The 19,654-nt window shown below is 41.4% G+C and overlaps 2 long non-coding RNA genes across 2 annotated transcripts; both read right to left on the reverse strand.

Moving 5' to 3' along the window:
• Positions 1-3,557: 3,557 nt before the first annotated feature.
• LOC115579743 (uncharacterized) lies at positions 3,558-10,750 on the reverse strand. Its single transcript, XR_003983720.1, has 3 exons — positions 10,476-10,750; positions 4,261-4,388; positions 3,558-3,635 (listed from the first exon to the last, which is right to left on the reverse strand). It is a non-coding gene; the product is annotated as an uncharacterized LOC115579743 (long non-coding RNA).
• Positions 10,751-14,943: 4,193 nt separating this feature from the next.
• On the reverse strand, positions 14,944-18,583 carry LOC115579744 (uncharacterized). The gene is made up of 3 exons (XR_003983721.1): positions 18,188-18,583; positions 15,759-15,808; positions 14,944-15,157 (listed from the first exon to the last, which is right to left on the reverse strand). It is a non-coding gene; the product is annotated as an uncharacterized LOC115579744 (long non-coding RNA).
• Between the last annotated feature and the right edge of the window lie 1,071 nt (positions 18,584-19,654).

Here is a 19,654-nt window from a genome sequence, read left to right on the forward strand (position 1 = left end):
CATTTTCAATCATCAAGTGTTGTCTGGTTTCGACAGCAGTAACTGGCTGGGTCATTTTGAGCTTTAGTGTTAGAGCTCTCCAAGTAATTGCGTACATCTGGTTTACACTTACCCTAACGGATATCAAAAGCTACATGTACTGTATTTGGTAGTATGTCTGTTTATTGTCTACTGCTGTGTCTCTCTATCTCAAAGAACCCAAAAAAAAGTAACCGAGACAATTTATAAGCTTACTGACATATCTTCCTAAACTAAAACTTGTTCCATAATGTAGGTTCTTTGCTGCACCTGCTTCTTGTCAGTGCTGACCACATCCTGAGATGAACTGCTGCTCAGAGTAAGAAAGAAAACCTCAACACACAGACATGAATGTGACAGTTCTGTTTGTGAGACACAGACAGTGAGCTGTATATCGTAAAGTTTAAGAAGACCCACTCCTTAAAACGAAAAGGATGAAATCAAATGAAGAGTTAATGGTTGGTATAAGTCTATGCAATTTTTTCAATTGTGCACAACAATAGATGATGGTAAAAGGCCTCTTCTGAGGGAGGCCTGACATAATAACTCAAAGTGTCACCTCCAAGAATAAAGTAAAATACTGAACGTCAAAATACATAGAATGAAAAGTAACGCCCGAGAGATCACAGATTATAATGCAGAAAACTTAAGAGGATAAATTATATTTATCAAGCCCCAGTAAGTTTACCATTTCAGTGCAATGGTGTCATTTTAAACAGAATGATTTATTTTTCATTTGTAAAATATCTTCCTACAGTTACATATCTTTATCACCAGTGTTTAATTGTCACATTTGAGGGATCATGCAAAAAAATCTGTGTTTATCTACTAATTTATTGTTATTACTTTGAGCCTTCGGTGTAAAAGGTCACAAACTCCAGTCCATGAGATTGCAGGTACAAAAAAAAAAAAAAGTTAAATTGCAAAGCACTGGGATTAAAGTCATCTTTCGTACCTCCTTTATACCATCACTTAATGATAATGCAGCTACAGAAGATGTAATAAACAAATAAATAAAATTTAAATTTAAGATCACCCTCTGATTCAAGATTTCATTTGGTTATGGTTAAAATGAAATACTGCTTCTGTGGGTCAACCGACTATCTACTGTAATATACTGTATAAGTGTTTAAAAAAATAATGCTTAGAGAGCATCATGGCTGCTTCTATTAACACGTACTATACATTTCCAACACACCATGAGAAAATACACTACACAACGGACTGAGATACACAATGAAATCTATTGTAACAAATACTGCAGCAACAGTGAGATGAATGTGTCTTTGAATCTATTTCCCCCAAAAAATGCTTTTGTCGACATTCACATTTACATCAAAACTACTCAAACAAGATGCTGAGATGTACAGAGGAAAAAGCAGGAGTACAGAGAATCGTGGACGAAGATATAAAGTGTGTGAGTAGGGTAGAATGAGATGGAGAAAGAGAGGGGATTGTTGTTTGAAAGCGTTTTTTCTTTCTCTTTCCACCCTTCCTGCACGTCCTCATCCACTCATGGGGGCCTCTTTCGAACAATCCAACACTGGGCTTTCATCATTCCTTGAAATGATCCACGTCCGCTCTCCAACATATTCTGCTCTTTTAAAATAACAATGGCTTGCCGTTTGGATGGAGGAATGATCCACTGCTCCGGCATTCTGTTACAGTCACCGAAAACCAAAAACACCAAGGACTCGCAGTCTTTGAAAAGTAGCTCAGACTTGTGAAGTGGTATTTATTTTTACTTTTTTGCATACAGTAGATATTTGGGGGGTGGAAGAAAGAGATTTTTAAAAAGTGGAGGACGAGGCATGGTGGTACCTCTGTGCTATGATGCACATCATTTACCTACAGGCTTTTGTTATTTCTCTCTTCTTGTATTTTTATATGCAACAGAAATTCTGGTGAATATATAATGCCGAAATTACATGCCGACTGATGTTTCTTCTTCCGTCTTCCCTTTATAGGCTGCACACTAGTGTCTCTAAAGTGAGCTACCAATAACCTTTTTTTTTTTCATTCCACTTTATACAGTCTCCATCCCCAGATCACTGCCATAGATAATGCACGGAGGGCAGAAATGGATGCTGAAGAGCATGAAACTGAACCACACAACTCACAGACGTGCACACACACGTACACTCAACAAAGTTTGGTCAGTGCTGGAAAAGTTGCATGAAGAATGCTAATTAGCTGAACAGGCTTTGAATGCGTCTGGCCATGCGTAGGCCAAAAAGAACCCTGGGACACAGAAACACAGCAGAACTGGCACTGAAACAAACAGAGAAAAAATGAGGGGAGGGGGGGGATGGAGAGAAGAAGCGTGGCAGGGAGGGAGGGACGGAGAGAAACAAATATCTGATATCATCTAGAGGCTGCTCTGTACGCATTTACTCAAAAAAGAAACATGAAAAAAAATCTGAAAAAAGGTGGGAGGGAGCGGAGAAGAAGGGAGAGGGGGACGGATGGATGGAAGGACAAACGGATGGACACAGAGGCGGGATTTTGAGAGCAAGAAGCTAATTATCCAGCTCGTCTGTTGGGTTGCACGGGGAGAGGGGAGGAGTGATGCGAGCTACTAAGGACGTCCATCCCTCCATCCCCTCCCCATCCACAGTTTCCTGCTGTGCTCTGATGTCAGCTCTCTTTAGACAACATGTGTGCTGCCGACACGCGCCAGAAACAAACCCTTTGTTTACCCCCCCCCGCTTCCCTCCCTCCATCCATTCCTCCCTCTATACCCTCCATCTTTGTTCCGCGTACCAGCAGGCTCCCTGGTTGTTGAAGGGAACCACAGGTAAATAAAAAGACAGGAGAAGGGGAGGGAGGGAGGGAGAGGATGGTTGAGGGTAGGTGGGGGGTGTGAGGGGGGGATCCAGATGTGTGCAACAGATGTGCTAGCAGCAGCAGCTCTGCTGTGCAGACAGACAGGGAGCTCTGAGCTGGGTCTCTCTGCTCTGCTCCATCAACTTCCCTCCGCTCTGCCCTGCTATTCTCTCTTCTCCTCTCACGGCTTCTGTTTTGCTCTTTTGCTCTGTTCTGCTCTTTTGAGGTCACTTCAGCTCAGCCTTGTTCGGCTCAAATGATTTGTGATCTGTCCGTTCCCTCCCACTCAACTGGTCATGCTGTGTTGGTGGGGAGCAAGGTGGCACAGTAAGAAGGAACACCGTCCTTTAAGTGAAGATGCAGGTTCAAGACCCCGTTCCCACATAGATCCACCCCGCTGAATCGTCCTGAGGAAGAGACTAAACCCTCCCAGCTCCAGCTGCGATTCTGTCGCTGACCCTGATCAGCTCTGCTGTTTTGTTCCTTACAGTTCTGTGTCTACTGACTCTGTGTGTGCAGCTTTGTTCTGTTCTGGTCTCGGCCCCCCACACACATCACACTCTCCTGCATGTGAAACAACTATATGCCTGTGTACCACAGTGGCCTACAGTGGAACCGACTGAAATAGCAAATATGAGGACTTGCTGCTGGGGTAGACATGTAAAGATGTTCTCAAGCTTGTGCAGCTCTCCACTGCAAACCTTTTTAATTCTGCCGTGTAGGAAGTCTGACCCCCAATGTGGCAGCATCACACCTGCCAGACACGAGTCGCTGCCATTCTAGCTGTCAGGCTGATGGCCAAAAACACAGGAATGAAGAGTAAAATTAATTTGGTGAATGTATAGAAAAGCTGATATGAATTAAATATGTAATAAACACATTTAATTATTTATAAGCTATTGGTTGTCAAAACTAAGTTTTCTTGATATGTCTCTTCTCGACGGATACGTACGACAGGAAAAGGAATGCTAGATTTTCCCTCTGCGAAATTAAAGACAATGAAGAGAATGAAGAAAAGACAGCATGCAGTAATTAAAACAAGTTAGGTAGAAGCAAAAGTTCTGATCATAAATAAGCTGCAGACATGTAAACACTATGCTCGTAAGAAGAAAAAAGTGGCTGCTGAGGGACAGAGCTGCTAAGACGATCCCCCGCTGAAAACACTTCCAGTGAGCATTTGAACCTCGACGCAATGGAAGCGCCATGCAGCTGCATCTAACGGACATCCGGGATGAGGTTCCAACACACAAGACTGTACATAAAGGTACTCCTTTGATGAGCAAACTATGGCAGGGAATGAAAGAAGGGCTTTTGAAGTACTGATTTCATAGAGGATATGTAACAATCTTTAAAATAGGTCAGAGATATTTGATAAGTCAGAGAGGTGAGGAGGGGACATTGCGCTGTGACACTGACCTCTCTGCAGGTGTTGCGCCTCTGTTTGCTCCAGCAGTACAGCCAGCTCTCTCTCCCTTTCTCGCGCTGAGCTGGTCACAGATGCCATTTCATCCTCATGAGCTCGTTCTGCAGTCTCTCTATCCTGTCTGGGGAAAAGAAGCAGGAGGTTAAAGGAACATTAAAATCACATTCCTTCTCATAATGATAATTATTATTCATCCACATTTTCTATTAATAATGGCATGTAATGCGAAGAAGCGATAAATACAACAGTGACATTTTAATTTAGCACGCTCATTTGCTTGGCCACCGACAGTGTGTGTTTTCAACTAAATAGAGACTCGTATTGTCAGTTCATGTTAGTGCTTGAGACGACTGATTACTCATCTTCTGCTCGTGCTGGAGCATTAGGATCATTTCGACATACTGTGGGCTAGTTTATATTTGTGATATGACAAAAATATAGACAAATTTTAATCTTGTGACATTAAATCTACATATTTAAGACATATTAAATTTTACCAGTGCAGGTTCTAATCTAGTGTTATTGGTTGTCAGCATGTGAGCAGTGCAGAAAATAGTAAATTAAATAATGGCCTTTAAAGATGTGAAATGCCCAAGACCATATTCATTAGTGTCAGTCTTTATGTGAGAAAGAAAAAGCCAATTGAGCCTATATAGTTATCAGTCAAATACTACGAGTTCAGAGTATATCAGTGAGGATCAGCAGCAGAGCGGTCAGTGCCTTTCTAATAAATTCCATCATACTTGACAACTGTTTCGACTGTGGAAGAGAAAGACTGATGGATGGACACAGAGGTGAGAGAGAGAGAAAACAGGTGGAGAGAACAGAGTGTACAACAAGAGAGGACAGAAAGGAGAATGACCGAAAAGACGTAGGGGGGTAGACGGGTGAACGCGTCAGGCCACTGTCAGCCTGAAGACCCCTGAGTGATACTGCAGCTGTCTACAAAACACACACACGGAAATAAAAAGGTCAATGACGACTGGTGCGGGGGGAAAAAAACAGTGACGGGATAAAAGTCAAAGATGAAGTTCTGAGACTGAAACTGTGCTGTAACGAACGTCAAACAAAAGATTGGTCCCCTTAAAATGCCTGAGCTTCTATTAATATGGAAGACTAATGTGGAAAACACATTCAACACTACAGGGACGTAACATAATATCTCCTTTTTAAAAGAGAACGGCACTTTTATGTGGACAATCTATATAAATAACTGGATGGCTTCATAGCTGCACACCGTCAGCCCTGCAGGAATGCAGAGTAACAAGATATTTGGTAGCGATCACATCGCTTTAATCTCCGCTTTCATTCATCTCAATATCAAAATTGTGCAGGTAAGATGCAAACTAAGGTGCTCATCCCTGTGGGCTTTGAACAACACTGCATTTTGTTTGAGCCAAACTTTTTTAACTCAGCTAAGTCCAAATGTACCCAGACAACAGAGGAACAGACAAAGAAGGAGAGAAAAGAAAAACTACAAAGACAGGAAAAACGAACAAATAAACAGAACTCTTCCTGAAGTCCAAAGGCGCTAATGAAGAGAGAATTCTCCAGTTTAAGTGAAAACTTTTCTCCCCTACAGCGCTTGGCCTGCATCTCTAAAGTGACCGCGTCTGTCTGTTCCTTCGTGTGTGTGTGTGTGTTCTCCTGCTGTCCTGCTGTCTGGGGTGTGAAAGCGGGTGGCGGGTGTGCAGGGGACACAAGGAGACTGTGTGTCTCTGTACGCGTATGAGTGTGTGCGTGTGTATGTGTGAGTGAATGAACCCCCGCTGGGCTTGAACAGCAGCCTGAGCCACCAAAGCGCACACCAGGGCTCAGCGGGAGATGGCGGGCAGGCGCTGCCAGCCATTTGGTCCTGCAAGAGGTTCCAGGGGGGCGTGTGTATTTGTGTATGTCTATGTGTGTATGTGATTTTAGAAGTGGGGGGGGACTCACACCAGACCTGTTTACCCACCAATTAGCATCAGACAGATCGCCAGAAAGTTCCAGCAGTCAGCAATAGAGTGGTGGTGAGGAAGAGGAGAGCGATAAAAAAACAGAAGATAGAGAAGCACAAACACAGAGAGCTACACATTTGGCATCTGCTTGGTCTCGCTGATCTACTGAACCAACAATTTAAGTACAACCTAATAAAGTTGTACACCACAGAACTGAACAGACTGAAGGTCTTCTTATCTGGGTGGGAGTGGGGCAACCCCGAGAAAGGTTAGAAATTTTAAGTTTCAGTTTTCTGAACATTTAAATCCCTGTGACACGGGCCTGAAACTTCCCCGAGGATCACAGCGAAGCATCAAAATGTAACTTTTAAAGGGTGTCAAACACTGACACTTTGAGTTAGCATCCAACTGGGCTTCTGTAGACTTGAGCTGATGAGCTCACTTTCTCCAGGAAGTTATACTTTGTTGGTTTAAACAAGGAAAGTCAGGCTAAAGCAGAAATATACTTGCCACATCTATGAGTCGTGGCGACGTAAATTTCATCATCACAAGGTGCAACTGGAAGCCCTGTGCGTACATCTGCCTACCGCTAGTTTGCCTCAGTTCATTCTGCTTATGCGTGGACTACCGAGAGTAGCATTAACAATACTACAACACATTCATAGGGTCTGCAGCTGTCCGTAAACGTGTCGGTCTGGGAGAAGAGTCCAGGCCATAGTTATGTGGTTCTTTCCCCTGCGCCATTTTGTATGCCCAATCAATTGCAACATGCTCACTTACAAAAAGCTGTCACAAAATGGCTGCTGATGAGCACTGTCAAATTAAAGCATAAAAAAGAGAAAGCAAAGGAGAGTCGTCAGTAGAGAGCCAAGCCCTGGAGCAAGTGTTAAGGGCGACGGGTAGAGCAGAGGCTGAATATGTGGGGCTGGAGCTGGATAATTCTCCCTGGACAATAATCTGCCTTCCAGCTAATTGGTGAATGGGCTCTGGGTTGCTGCCTGTGGCAGGAACTCTTGTTTGGGCCTAGGAGGCAATAGACTGAATGTTCAGTTAGCGGATAGCTGGGCCTGTTTGTATATGCCTGGCCTGATGCACTGTAGGACAGCTTGATAAGTATGGCGAGAGCTGCATGGGCCAGGGGCCTAAGGTAGGCTGGAATGGCTCTGGGGCTGCGGCCAGGTACAGTGGCTGCTGGGTAAGTGGGAGGTGGCAGAGGCGGTGGCTGGCTGGCTAGCTGGCTGGAGCGGTGAGGAAGAAGAGGGGGCCCAGTCTGCAATGCCTGCCTAAGTGGGCACTATTCAAGCTGTTGCCCATTAGATGTGGGGTGCCAGGGCCTGACCAAGCACGGAGTTTGCAGCACCCCATGGTGCAGCCGGCATCCCACGCCAGAACCACCAAATGCCGCGGTTTATCAGAGAACGAGCACAAATTGGAGTCAGACGGTGGACTTGGAGGAATTGGAGACATTTGCCAAAGCCAGACACCACTGACCGCTGTTTGGACTAAAGGAAAGGAGACTATTTTCTCTCTCAAAAAACACATAGTCTCCAGGATACACCTTCAGACAAGCTTAAGGTGTACATAAACACATACAACACACACAAAGAAAAATCTATGTTTACATCTAAAAAACAGAATACGTGACTATATGTTGTTATTATTTCAAACATTATTGATGAAGCCCACTTCAAACTTCACTTACTATTTGGAAGCATTCAGTTTTCAATTAAAAGCTAAAGAGTGAAGGACAGATATATAATGTATATCAATTATATGCATTAAAACTAATGGAAAACTAAATAGAACAATTCCTCAAGTCAATGCATATTCATGTTTATGCTCTGCAGTGTTCCTGTGTTGCAAAAAAACACAGGTGTGAAATTAATATACAGGTGAACAGATCGTGAACCAAGCCTATAGCACGAACATACATGCTTTGTTCACAAGAAAACGAGTGATTGTAAAGAAACGTTGATGATCGGTGCGAAGAGTTGTGGAGGAAGATGAATACTATTTCTGTCACAGAGGACCATCTGTATCTGTACTGATATACGCGTGGCAGTTTTCATAAATATAAACAATATTATGAAAAATCTTATATAAATCTTGTTTTAAATGTAAATGTATAAATCAGGCAATTACAGATTTGTCTTTGACTAGTTGGAGCTAATATCAGCAGCATCTCCAGAAATTTGAAAACATTTATAATGTATGAATCTTTTAAGATATTCAGATAACCATTTAAATTATCATTAAAATCAATCATTTAAACTGATGCAACAAGAGCTCAAACCACTTATTAAGAAGATACTTCATAAGATTCAACTGAAATGAACTGATACTGTACTATAAAATTACAACTGCTAACTATTCGCTCGTATTTTTGACTGCTCAAAACGGTGACACTCGTGATGATTCATTTTTGTGGAGGAATTCCAGCGGATCCACAGCTATTTATGATAGACTGCATCAATCAGACTACATTACCATTAAACAGTTTGATACGCAGAGCTACAAAGACGATCCCTGCTTTATGTGTGAGTGTGCTTGTTTTGTGTGTGTGACTGAGAGACAGGGAGACGGAGGCCTTGTGTAGGCCTGGCTAACAGATACTGCCAACAAAGGATGAGTGCGGTGCGGAGAAAATAAAGTGACATATTGAACATTCGCTGCGCTGCGTGTCATCGATGCTGCGTACAATGAACATCTGAATTGTTCCGTGTGGCAGACAGCACACAATATTCTCCCACGTGCACCTCGATGTGTTTTAGCACATTTTTATTAAACCTCTGGGTGATGGGAGTCAGTCACTCTTCGACTCCCCTCCCTTCGTCTCGCTGCTTCACTTTATGACACAAACCAATGCAACGCAGAGGCAGCCTGATGCAGCCTTCGCCACTAGTTCACTGTGCGCCCGGCCCCATCTTTCTTTCTATCTGTCCATCTATCCGTCCAGAGCGCTCTCATCTCTGCTTTCGATCCTTTTTTCGGCTGTTCTCATCCCTCCCTCCTCCCTCCTATTTTTCCCTCCCACCCTTTTTTTCCTGTAACTAAACTGGCTGTGTCTCTCTCCATCTGCTGGTTCTTCCTTCAGCCGCCCTGCACCTGTTCACACCTCCTCTCCTGTTGGCCACCTCTTCTCTACTCTCCCCTCCCCGCCCTCCCCCCCTTTATCTCTCTCTTTCTCTCTCTCTCTCCCTCCCTCTCTCTCTGCTCAGTGCAATGCTGCCAGGGCCGTTCCTGGCTCAGCTAGCCTCTCTGTCATTCAATCCATCTGTCGGCAAGTCAACTTTGTTTACAGCGGGCGGCCCAAGCCTCTTTTCTTCTTCAAGGAGCGCTAAAGCCCCCCCACTGCCACCAAGGTCAGTGGTGAGCCAATCATGCCTGACAAACAAAAAACTGCAACTGTTAAAGAAAAAAAGAATATACTTTCTCTTTTCAACAAACACACACACAAGTATTGACCATAACTCACATCATAATAGTTCCCATCTCATGCATATGGATAAACGCATCCCTGTGCAGACAGTTACAAATGCGCGACCCTCACAGATCCAAACATTCGCTGTTCCAGCAGCGCACATTCCCTCAGAGAAACAACCCAGCTCTAGATTGAAGTAATTAGCTGCTGATTGGCCTCTGTCATCATCTATCTGCTCACAAAACAGAGCGAGAGAAGTTTTAAACTCTTAATTGGCACGGGTTACTGATGGTCTTAACACAGGCAGAGCGAACTGGCAGCGCAGGCATCTGTGATTTTTAAAAATAAACACACAGCATACGTACAATATGCTCCCATACTGACCCAATCCAGAAACCCAGGACTCAACGTGAGTGTCAAATCTGTGCCCTACAGAAATAGTTGTTGGTAGCATATGTGGCAGGGTTGGGGGTCATTTTAATTTTCAGCTGAGAAGGTAAATGATTGACTAAAATTAATCATTTTCCAATCAGGATACCAGCTTCAAGTTATTTTTTATGAGATAAAAGTAAAAGATAAAGTGTGTAATACATGTCAAATATTAACAAAAAAGTAGGGTTAGGGATGGAAAATATTATAATAAAAAAGAAGTTCACATTTTTCAAATTGATGTTAAGTATTTAGTCTACATAGAATGCACACACAAGAGATGACAGAAATTGTTTCAGAAGAGGGAAAACAACAGCAAAGAGAGAGAAAGGTATGCAAGCTAAAAGTTTGCACCACCTGCAGTGTTCTCTCGTGATGTGAACACAATAAACATGGAATTCACTTCACACCTGAGACTTACCTGATGTCGTTCAAACGCTGCTCACCCCTGCCACCCGGTTATGAGCTCGGGGCAACTGGCAGCGAGGAACATGTGCCATCTCTCTCTCTCTCCTAACCCACCCGAGAAATCCTCCTTTATTATCTTCCTCATCTTAACTTCCTTACCTCTTTCCCTCACATCTCCCACACCCTCTCCTCTCCTCTCCTCTCCTCTCCTCTCCTCTCCATGCACTAGGGCCATCAGATCAGATGCCTAGTGAGAGAGAGGAGGCCATTGAGGTGGAAAACAAAGACCAGCTTTTTTAAACTCAGCGAGGGGGACCGTGAACTGTAGGGGGGCTTGTGCCCATCCAGTGCCCGCCTTCATTTACACACACCATCGCCAGCCTCGCTGCTTTTACACTCCGTTCCTCTCTTTTCCATCCACTCACATTTCTCTACATTTAAAACTTCAGCTGTATTCTCCTAAAATGCTCTTCTACCCACAACTTTTTTTTTCTTTCATTCTCATCTACGTCTTCTTCCCTTTCCAGACTCGGTGTCATCTTCTCCATTCTTAATCGCATGCGTCTCTGCTTATATCTCCTTACTAACAGACTGCACTTAACACCAACACAGATTCGACCTGGTTCACACAGCTTTTGTTTGGAACAAAGAGCATAGCGAGCAATATGCATAAATATAGCTTTGGCATTTGGGCATTTTCACCATGTGCATGAATATAAACAAAAGCTGTAAGTAGCAATGCAGCAACAGACCTTTTGAAGTATATTCATATCTTTGAAGAGCCTGTTTTTTGTACTACGAATCAGAACCCACAAGGGTTGTCTGTCATTTTAGGAGTTTAAAACCATAAAAACACAACATTGAACAACATGAATTGATATACTGTTACTTCAAGCTATAATGTGAGAATGCATGAAAAAGTCTCTATTTATTTTCTTGGAGGTTTCTCTCAGATACAATGTAACTTTGATACAACTTGGGGCAGTGGATCAGAAAAAAGCCTGGAGCCCTCTTTAATAGTTATGTTTGATACATAACTATTAAAGAGAGCACTAATGCTCCTTATTGGAAATTGTAAGAGCACCAGCATAAAATTTAGGAGCACCACTTAATTTAAGTCAAGAACTCAATATATTTCAATTTGTACCATCTTAACTGTGTAAGTTTATAAATCTTTTGGAAATAAATAAACATTTACATCAATAACAATGTTCTGTTCTTTTGTGTGCACTAATGCTTTAAGAGAAAGTCATTTTCCATGACATTTTAAACCGAAGCTGCAGCACCATCTAAAATTAGATATTATAAAAAAACATTAATGATATCAAATAATTTAAATTGTGTTTAAATAGTGTAGTAAGACTATATTTTTGTTGCCTTCTCTTACTATGTTAAAGGCTATGAAGAACTGTTTCTTGTCCCTGTATAATCATATGCATTAGGCCATCATTATGATATGAGACGATATTAAAAAATAAAATCACACGGGGGCATATTTGAAAGTGACACAGGTGATACTAGTTATAACATTTAGTCGTATCGTCTTATAAAATGGTCACATAATGCGACTAATTGGTTGCAGTCTGGATCCCTGATAAAGCACTATTATAATAACTGATGCCGATGTCTCACATCCAGTGTTTGTGGAGGAGTTTGCAGAAGCACCCTCCTCATCTTCTCACATTACACAACTCCCTCCTCAACTCGTGCTCTGCCTTTCCAGCACTTCTCCTCGAAATCTATCTTCAGAATATGAGGAATGGTGGGTTGGACATCATTGACTACTCGCAGACAACAGCATGGGTATATTTTTATCTATAAAGCTTTACTAGGTAAAATTCCAAGTTTTCTCTGTACCCTTCTTTATCGAAGCTCTGCAAGTTACCAGCCACACTCCTCCAAGTGGTTGCTGTTTAATAAACCTTGGGTCTTGACAGATTTAGGTATACTGCATTTTCATGCTAACTTGCAAAGACATCTGAAATTAGGCTCATTAGTAGGAATGTGGTGAAGGAGGCATGTTGTTTTTCTGTTCTTCTGCTAACTTGGCCAGTTCTCTCTTATAAAAGGGATCTTGATCTAAATGGGACTTCCTGGTAAAATAAAGGTGAAATAAAATAAAAAATAAATAAATGCTGCTACCTTGAACCCATCTTATCCTCGTCCCTGCTATCTCTTGCTCCCGATATAATGTGCTGATGGTGGCAGTGCCCTACTACCTAGGAGGCAATGCTTGGCACTGCTGTACCCACAAAGGGCAACAGAGAGAAGAGGGATGGATTGAAGGCAAGAGAAAAAAAAAAAGAGAGAACAAAGAGCAGCTATACCAAGGATAAAAATGAAGAGGATGAAAAAGATAAAAGGATGGATCAATCAGGTAAAAAGAGAGTGACAAAGGTAAAAGAGGGAAATGAGGGGAAAGGAAGAGCAGAGGGAGGTTCTGTCATGTTGGATGAAAGCTGTGCCTACTGGGCAGTGGGCACAGTGTAGAGTCACTGATGGTGCCACCCTCACAGCAGGGGGGTGTGAAGGCACAAAGTTGACCAGATGACTGACTGACTGACTGACTGACTGACTGACTGACTGACTGACACACACACACACACACACACATACATGTCTTTATATAGTTGTGAGGGCCCTGATCTTGGAGCTCTTTGTGAGGACCACCACTTCCACTATAGCTAGAATGGTGCAAAAAATAAATCTAACACTAGGTGGGAGTGGGGAGTCAGAATGTGACTTTTAATTTCAGAAAACACAAAGTAAAATAATTATTTTACTTCTATAGTTGTGAGGACCAAACCCTGTTGCCGGGCAGATTTGTGTTTTTTGTTGCTGTCGATCCTCACAGCTCCAAGCTTCCTCACCAAGCCAAAGTTAACTCAGCATTAAACAGATTTGTTAGATGGGCCTCTGAGGAGTTTCTTTCTCCAGTTAAAAACTTATTTTTGTCTATGGACATATTTCATATTGAAACACCAATATATCAAAGTTTAAATGGTCCAATAACAATCTTAAATGTTCTGTGCATCAAACAATGCCAATAAAGCTACATAACAACCTGAAGGTTGTGTTGTTCAGTCCAAAGCTTTTATTTTCACTATTTTGTTAGACTATTAAGATGTATTAATTTATTGTCCTTAATAATGACCAGCATTACAACTTGGGGGTTCTGCACAGTTGAATTTTAATTAGAGGTCCTTAGTTTTAATCTACTATATAAAAAAATCTATCTATATACCCCAATAGGTTGTCCGACTAACTCCACATTAGCTGGCTTATTACACGGTATACAAGTGAAATACTTAATTTGAAATATAATGTTGATGAAAATACAATTTGTCAATTTATAAATTGCATCAGTTAGCAAATCTGCAAATCCGATCTCTTCTCCCGTCTCCCCTCCTGTGTTGCTGAACCTCCTCCCGGTTGTGTGCATTTGTTTTCAACAAAGCCCTTGATAATCAGTGGATCGATGGATTATCATATACATGTTACGATCTGTGTAGCCTGATCTGTCATAAACAAGAGATTACAGTTTACATTTGCATTTACGTGTGTCGGGGAGTCGTAGATAGATAGAAAAGGCGGCACATTTGCTCCAAGGTAAGTGCAGCAATGTGCCGGCCTGTCAAACTCCCCGGCTGTGGGTCGCACAACAGTGCAGGTCATCAACACCTCCACCCACCTCACGCAGAGGCCGGCACATTTCCGCCTCGTTTTTAGATAGCAGTCGAGGTGGAAATAAGTGTACCCTGCGAGGCGGAAAATCGGCGGACCAGAACAGACCCCCGATTTGCCGCCCTCTGTCTAAAAATGCAGACTGTGCCGTGAAAAGGACTGGCAAATTGGCACCTCGCTGCTTTGTCTAAAAACGGCTACTGAGATGAGAGGAGAGCTGTGCACCGGGTACGAGCCTCTGATCATGCAGGTTTGATTTTCAAGCCTCCACTCTCTCTGAAACAAGTTACAAGTCATTTATTCAACTTCACAGTTAGTCCCAAGCTGTTTACTGAAGGTAAAAATTAAACATGAGGAAAATATCCTGCATAGTTACCATTTTCTGTGCTCCTCTGATCAGAGCTGTGTCCCTAGCAATGGTCTGTTATACTTGACAAGATATATTATGCAGAAATAACAGACCATAGAACACAGCGATCGACCATTCAGAGCGAAGCATTCAATAGAGCCGTGTAATAACTGTATTCAATAACAATTAAAAGCAGGATGCTTTCTTAGGTTCCTAATTAGTTGTTTGGTTTTCTCCCCCTTTGTTACACTGTAAAGCAACCTTTGGTTTTTCCGAAAGGCACTACATTGACTAGTTTCTATCATCATTCATATTATATGTAATTATTAACTTGTCCTCCTTGTAAACCCCCATTTATTGAAAACATATTTTTCTGTGTACTGGAATTACCCGAAGGTGCCATTTAGTAGTCTTAGAGAAATGTCGTAAGATATTATGAAACTCAAACTCATTTCAAACAAATTACTTTATTGTGTAACAGGTTTACAATTTCTCTCTGCTTTGGTAGCAGAAACCGCAAGTTTTCCAGTTTTCCTTGGTTTTGTAAGTGTAGATTTTGTTTTACCCTCGGGTTCCTCTGCCCCTGAAGATGAAGAAGATGATGGCACGTAACTGCTCTCCAGATCATGACTGGACTCGGATGCATCGGTGCAACAGGCATCCTGAAAGAAATTAACAGATTAAATAATTTTTAAACTGTTGACACACAGCACTCCTACAACTGCCTAAAAGTTAATTTAATCCTCAAAATGTCATATTCTAAACAGAACACTAGCACAAATTTTCAAAACACAAGAACATACTAACAATTCACCAAATCACTTGTTGTCCTCCAACAGCAACATTTAGTCTCAACTTTTTTACAACACACACATAATATTAATTGTATTAATAGCCTGTCAGGTTATTGTGGACCTCTCTTCATTTTTTTGAATATAAATTAATATGAATTGTTTTGCTTTTTATCTGAAACATTCAGTACAAAAAATCCTAACTTGACCCATCTCAGGGCAGTGTACTGTTTATGAAACAAAAAGACGGGAAGTGACAGAATTTCTGCAGTAATGGATGAGACATTAAAAGTCAAAATTCATTTTGACAGGAAGAGAAAATACACACATTTTAAGGCAAATATACTCTGACAATAACTTATGACATGAACCTGGCAAATACCAAGAAAAAAACCTAAAAAAAAAGCGTGGACACAGGATCAAAGACAGTTTTCATTTCATAGAGTTTGTGCAGGTCAAAATGAATACATACCACTTCTTCATCTCCGTCCTCCTCTTGTTCCTCCTTTTTCTTCATCATCTCTGGCAAACAGTAGAATATTAAATATACCAGTAAACAAAACTCTTGAAAAACATAGCATAGATAAACTCAAATTCAACGATGTTATCAAAGAGTTCAATCAGAGGAAAAATGCTTGACCATATGAGGTCAATTTTAACAGCACCTTGAATCAAAAACCTGTCGACTACAAATATTATACAGATATTATATTTAGTAAGCATATCAGTAAATCACAATAATTGACAAATGGACAAAATCTACTGCTACACGAGCAACCTAAAGAGGCAACAGGATTTTCCTGTGGCTATGCTACATTTTTCCCTCAATTAAAAAGCTCCGGAGTAATTGTTATGGTTAACTACATGACTGTTACTGTGATGATACAGTTAAATATTCAATCTGCGTCTATAATAACCAGATCCTGACATGTAAATGTGACATCTTTCTACCATACCGTCAACTTGTTTCATTAAATTTGAGTTTAATGAAACAAGTATCAAAATACTTCATTGATGCCCGACGAGAAACTGCAGCATTACAGAAGCTCCCATTCAAAGTCAAGAATATGCAGAACAATAGTACTACTCCTACTTCTACTAATAATAAAAACTATATATGGTGCATATTTATAATAGTAGCCTATTGCAACTTTACGTTTTTTAATACCATTAAATGTTACTGTATACATTATCATATGTTATAATGTTCTGTCGTGGAGTATATCTCCATACTGCTGAAAAAAAGAAAGCAGGCTCACTGCTGCTGCATTTTCTGATCTTGATTTGCAGACTTTGTTAATTTTTGGTCGCCTTGATTGTTATTAGTACTAAGATCATCAAAAATCACTGTATTTATAAAAACGACTTTGGTGCTTTTTATTCACACAGATGTCACATTTACATGTCAGGGTCTGGTTATTATGGAAGGATTCAATATCTAACTGTGATGTATCATCACAGTAACAGCGTTACATACATCAGCAGCTGTAAACACTCATAAAAAACATTAAAAAATCCATCCTGTGTTTTGGTGCCGACCTGTATATAAGGAGTAGTTAATGTTTATAATCATCAGAGAACGTTACAGACGTTGTTTTTGGTTCCTCGCTGTTTCCTAAATATATCTGTGCCTATGTGAATGTGTAAATGAGAGACATTAACTTATATCACTTTGTAAAAGGAGCTTTATTTAGTTCACTCCATTTACTTGTATTAGACCACGGGGCGGATCTGCCTCCTCCAATATGGCGGCAACGTTGACTTATCGCAGCAGCGGGCGAACCAGCTCAATGAGGCGTCTATCTCTATATGTCTATGTCAGTATTGTAAGCTAACAACAACTTTGCTATCATGTTTACACCAAATCAGCCTATTTATTTGCTCGTGGCAGCTAAATGAAGCAGCAAGTAATGCAAGTGAGATGAATGAAACCCTCGGCCACTCTTTCCGATGTGTGTATTTGTGTGTCTTATTGATCATAAACAAGAGATTATGGTTAACGGCACGTTTGTGTCGCGGTCGCGGTGCAACTCAGACAACAGCTGGGACACACACAGCTGGTCCGAGGCTCATGCAGGTTTAGTTTTCATCCACAATGTGAAAGCGATCGTTATGATTAAAGCTAACGGCAGCATCTGTTAGTCTCTTGGTTTCTTGTTAGCCTTTCCCTTGTTATTACGGTACCTGAGCTAATTTAGCTGTTGATAAAGAGTAATTTCTTACATAGCTGTAGCGTAGCTGTAACCTGATAATGACGTTATGCTAACTTGGCTGTGGGGCTTAGCTGCGGACATTGTAATGACTTACAAGATTTACGGTAGTTTCAATGTGCATTGTAATAACTTAAGCTGTGAATCTGACATCTTTACTCTACCTTGCTTGCTCATGTAGCTTGTTGCGGGAGGGGGTGTTTGGGTCTCCATGCAGAGATTGATAAAAAGGGGGGAGATGCTTTTTTTCAAATCTTTCAAATCATAGACCGGAGCTTTAAGACTACATAAACATACACGTCGTAATATCGTATAACGTTATCCACTGCTCCATGTATTGATTTTTCGCCAGCTTCGTTGTAAACAAATGCACATGGCCACTCGGACGGCGATAGAAAAACAGCGGAAAAGCGACTGGACTTATAGTTCCTCTTAGATTTTTTTTTTTTTTTCCTTAAATTTGTCTTTGTACTGCAGTGAAACGTGTGACACCCAAGCACAAGAAAAAGATACTTTGGAATGTTTTTCAAATAACAGACGATATCTGCGGAAAAAACGTTGAACTTCACCTGACACAATGTTGACGGACAAGGAAAGCTAAGCTAATGCTAAGGTTAGCTACAAAGCTAAAGCTACGGAGACAGACAGAAAGGCAGAGCCAAAACATGAGTCGCCGGTTAAAAAGTCTTACCTGTAATAGTTGTTGTGTTTTCTCGTGCTCCATTTTGTTCTTTACTGTTATTTCCTCTTCGTACCGTCACTCGCTGTCCTGGTGCTGCTGCATGAGTCTCTCAATCCACTGCAGCTTGCGCTGATGAGCCATGGTGTCAACGATGCATTCACAGACGTCAGGAAAGTGCATTACCTTTTTCTGAAACTTCATATTTCATTTTTCTTTTGTGGTCTCCGAAAGAGTCGCAATTGTTATATGAACTTTAAATGTTTCATTATACCTACAGGGGTTCAGCATTCCAAGACATTAAATTAAATATTTCCAGAGACGTTCTATTACTCAGCAACTTGTAGGTGAAATAGTACAAATCCCCATTTCTCATGAATGCAGCATTAGCTGCCAGGTGCAAGCCCCCCCCCACCCCCCCTTCCCTGCCCTCACAGCTCTGCTGACCTGACCGTGACCCTGCAGGGACCAAGTTATATTGCATGAATTCGGCTTGAGTTGAGAGAAAGATCCCAGCAGAACTTTGCTCTTTAATTTATGCTGTTTGTTTTTAACTGAGAGTATTACATGTTTTATATTGAATTAACATCTTACAATTACGTTTTTTGTGATTTGTGCAAAAGTTATTTTATGTATAATGTATGTATAATTATAATATATCTTTGAGCTCCTGATACTGTGATTTTAATATTTAGGTCTGCCACCTCATTTTGAAAGTGAAAACCTGACTTTGGAGTTAATTTGAAAAACTCAACAGCTTGTTAAGTTTCACCCCTCCCCCACCTTAAGTGCTCTCCTCGGCTGTGAACTCTCAACACAGACACTGGCGCTTTGTGCTCAGCTGGCTGTGCATTTATAAAAATGACATTGGTGCTTTTTATTCACACAGATGTCATATTTACATGTCAGGGTCTGGTTATCATGGAAGGATTCAATATTTAACTGTCATGTACCATCACAGTAACAGCGTTACATACATCAGCAGCTGTAAACACTTATTACAAAATCCATTGTGTGTTTTGGTGCCGACCTGTATATAAGGAGTAATTAATATTTATAACAGAGACGTTCTACTATTGTAGAGACAGATCACTCTGATCATTTTGAATGGGGAAATCTGCGATGCCGAAGATGGCGCATATCCCGCCCCTTTCACCAACAGCCAATCACCTGCGTTGTCACAGCCGAACCGGGAAAATTATAGCCCAATCATGTTGTTTCACCAGCGCATGCGCACAAGTAGTTTTTACGACAGCGAGAACGTCTCTGGTAGAGTCATTAACGGCACCGGAGTAGTGTCCGAAAGTCCGTTTTTCTTTCTGCCGTTGAGCTCACTATATAGTGCACTATGTTGGACTCACTATGTAGTGACTACGGAGTAGGGAATGAGTGGGTGATTTCGGACACAGCCCCAGAGCACAACAGCCGGCACAGATTCAGCCGTACGATTGACGTTGGTGTCGTAAATCTGTGCGCATG

Source organism: Sparus aurata, chromosome 4, assembly GCF_900880675.1.
Source record: "Sparus aurata chromosome 4, fSpaAur1.1, whole genome shotgun sequence".
Lineage (NCBI taxonomy): Eukaryota > Metazoa > Chordata > Actinopteri > Spariformes > Sparidae > Sparus > Sparus aurata.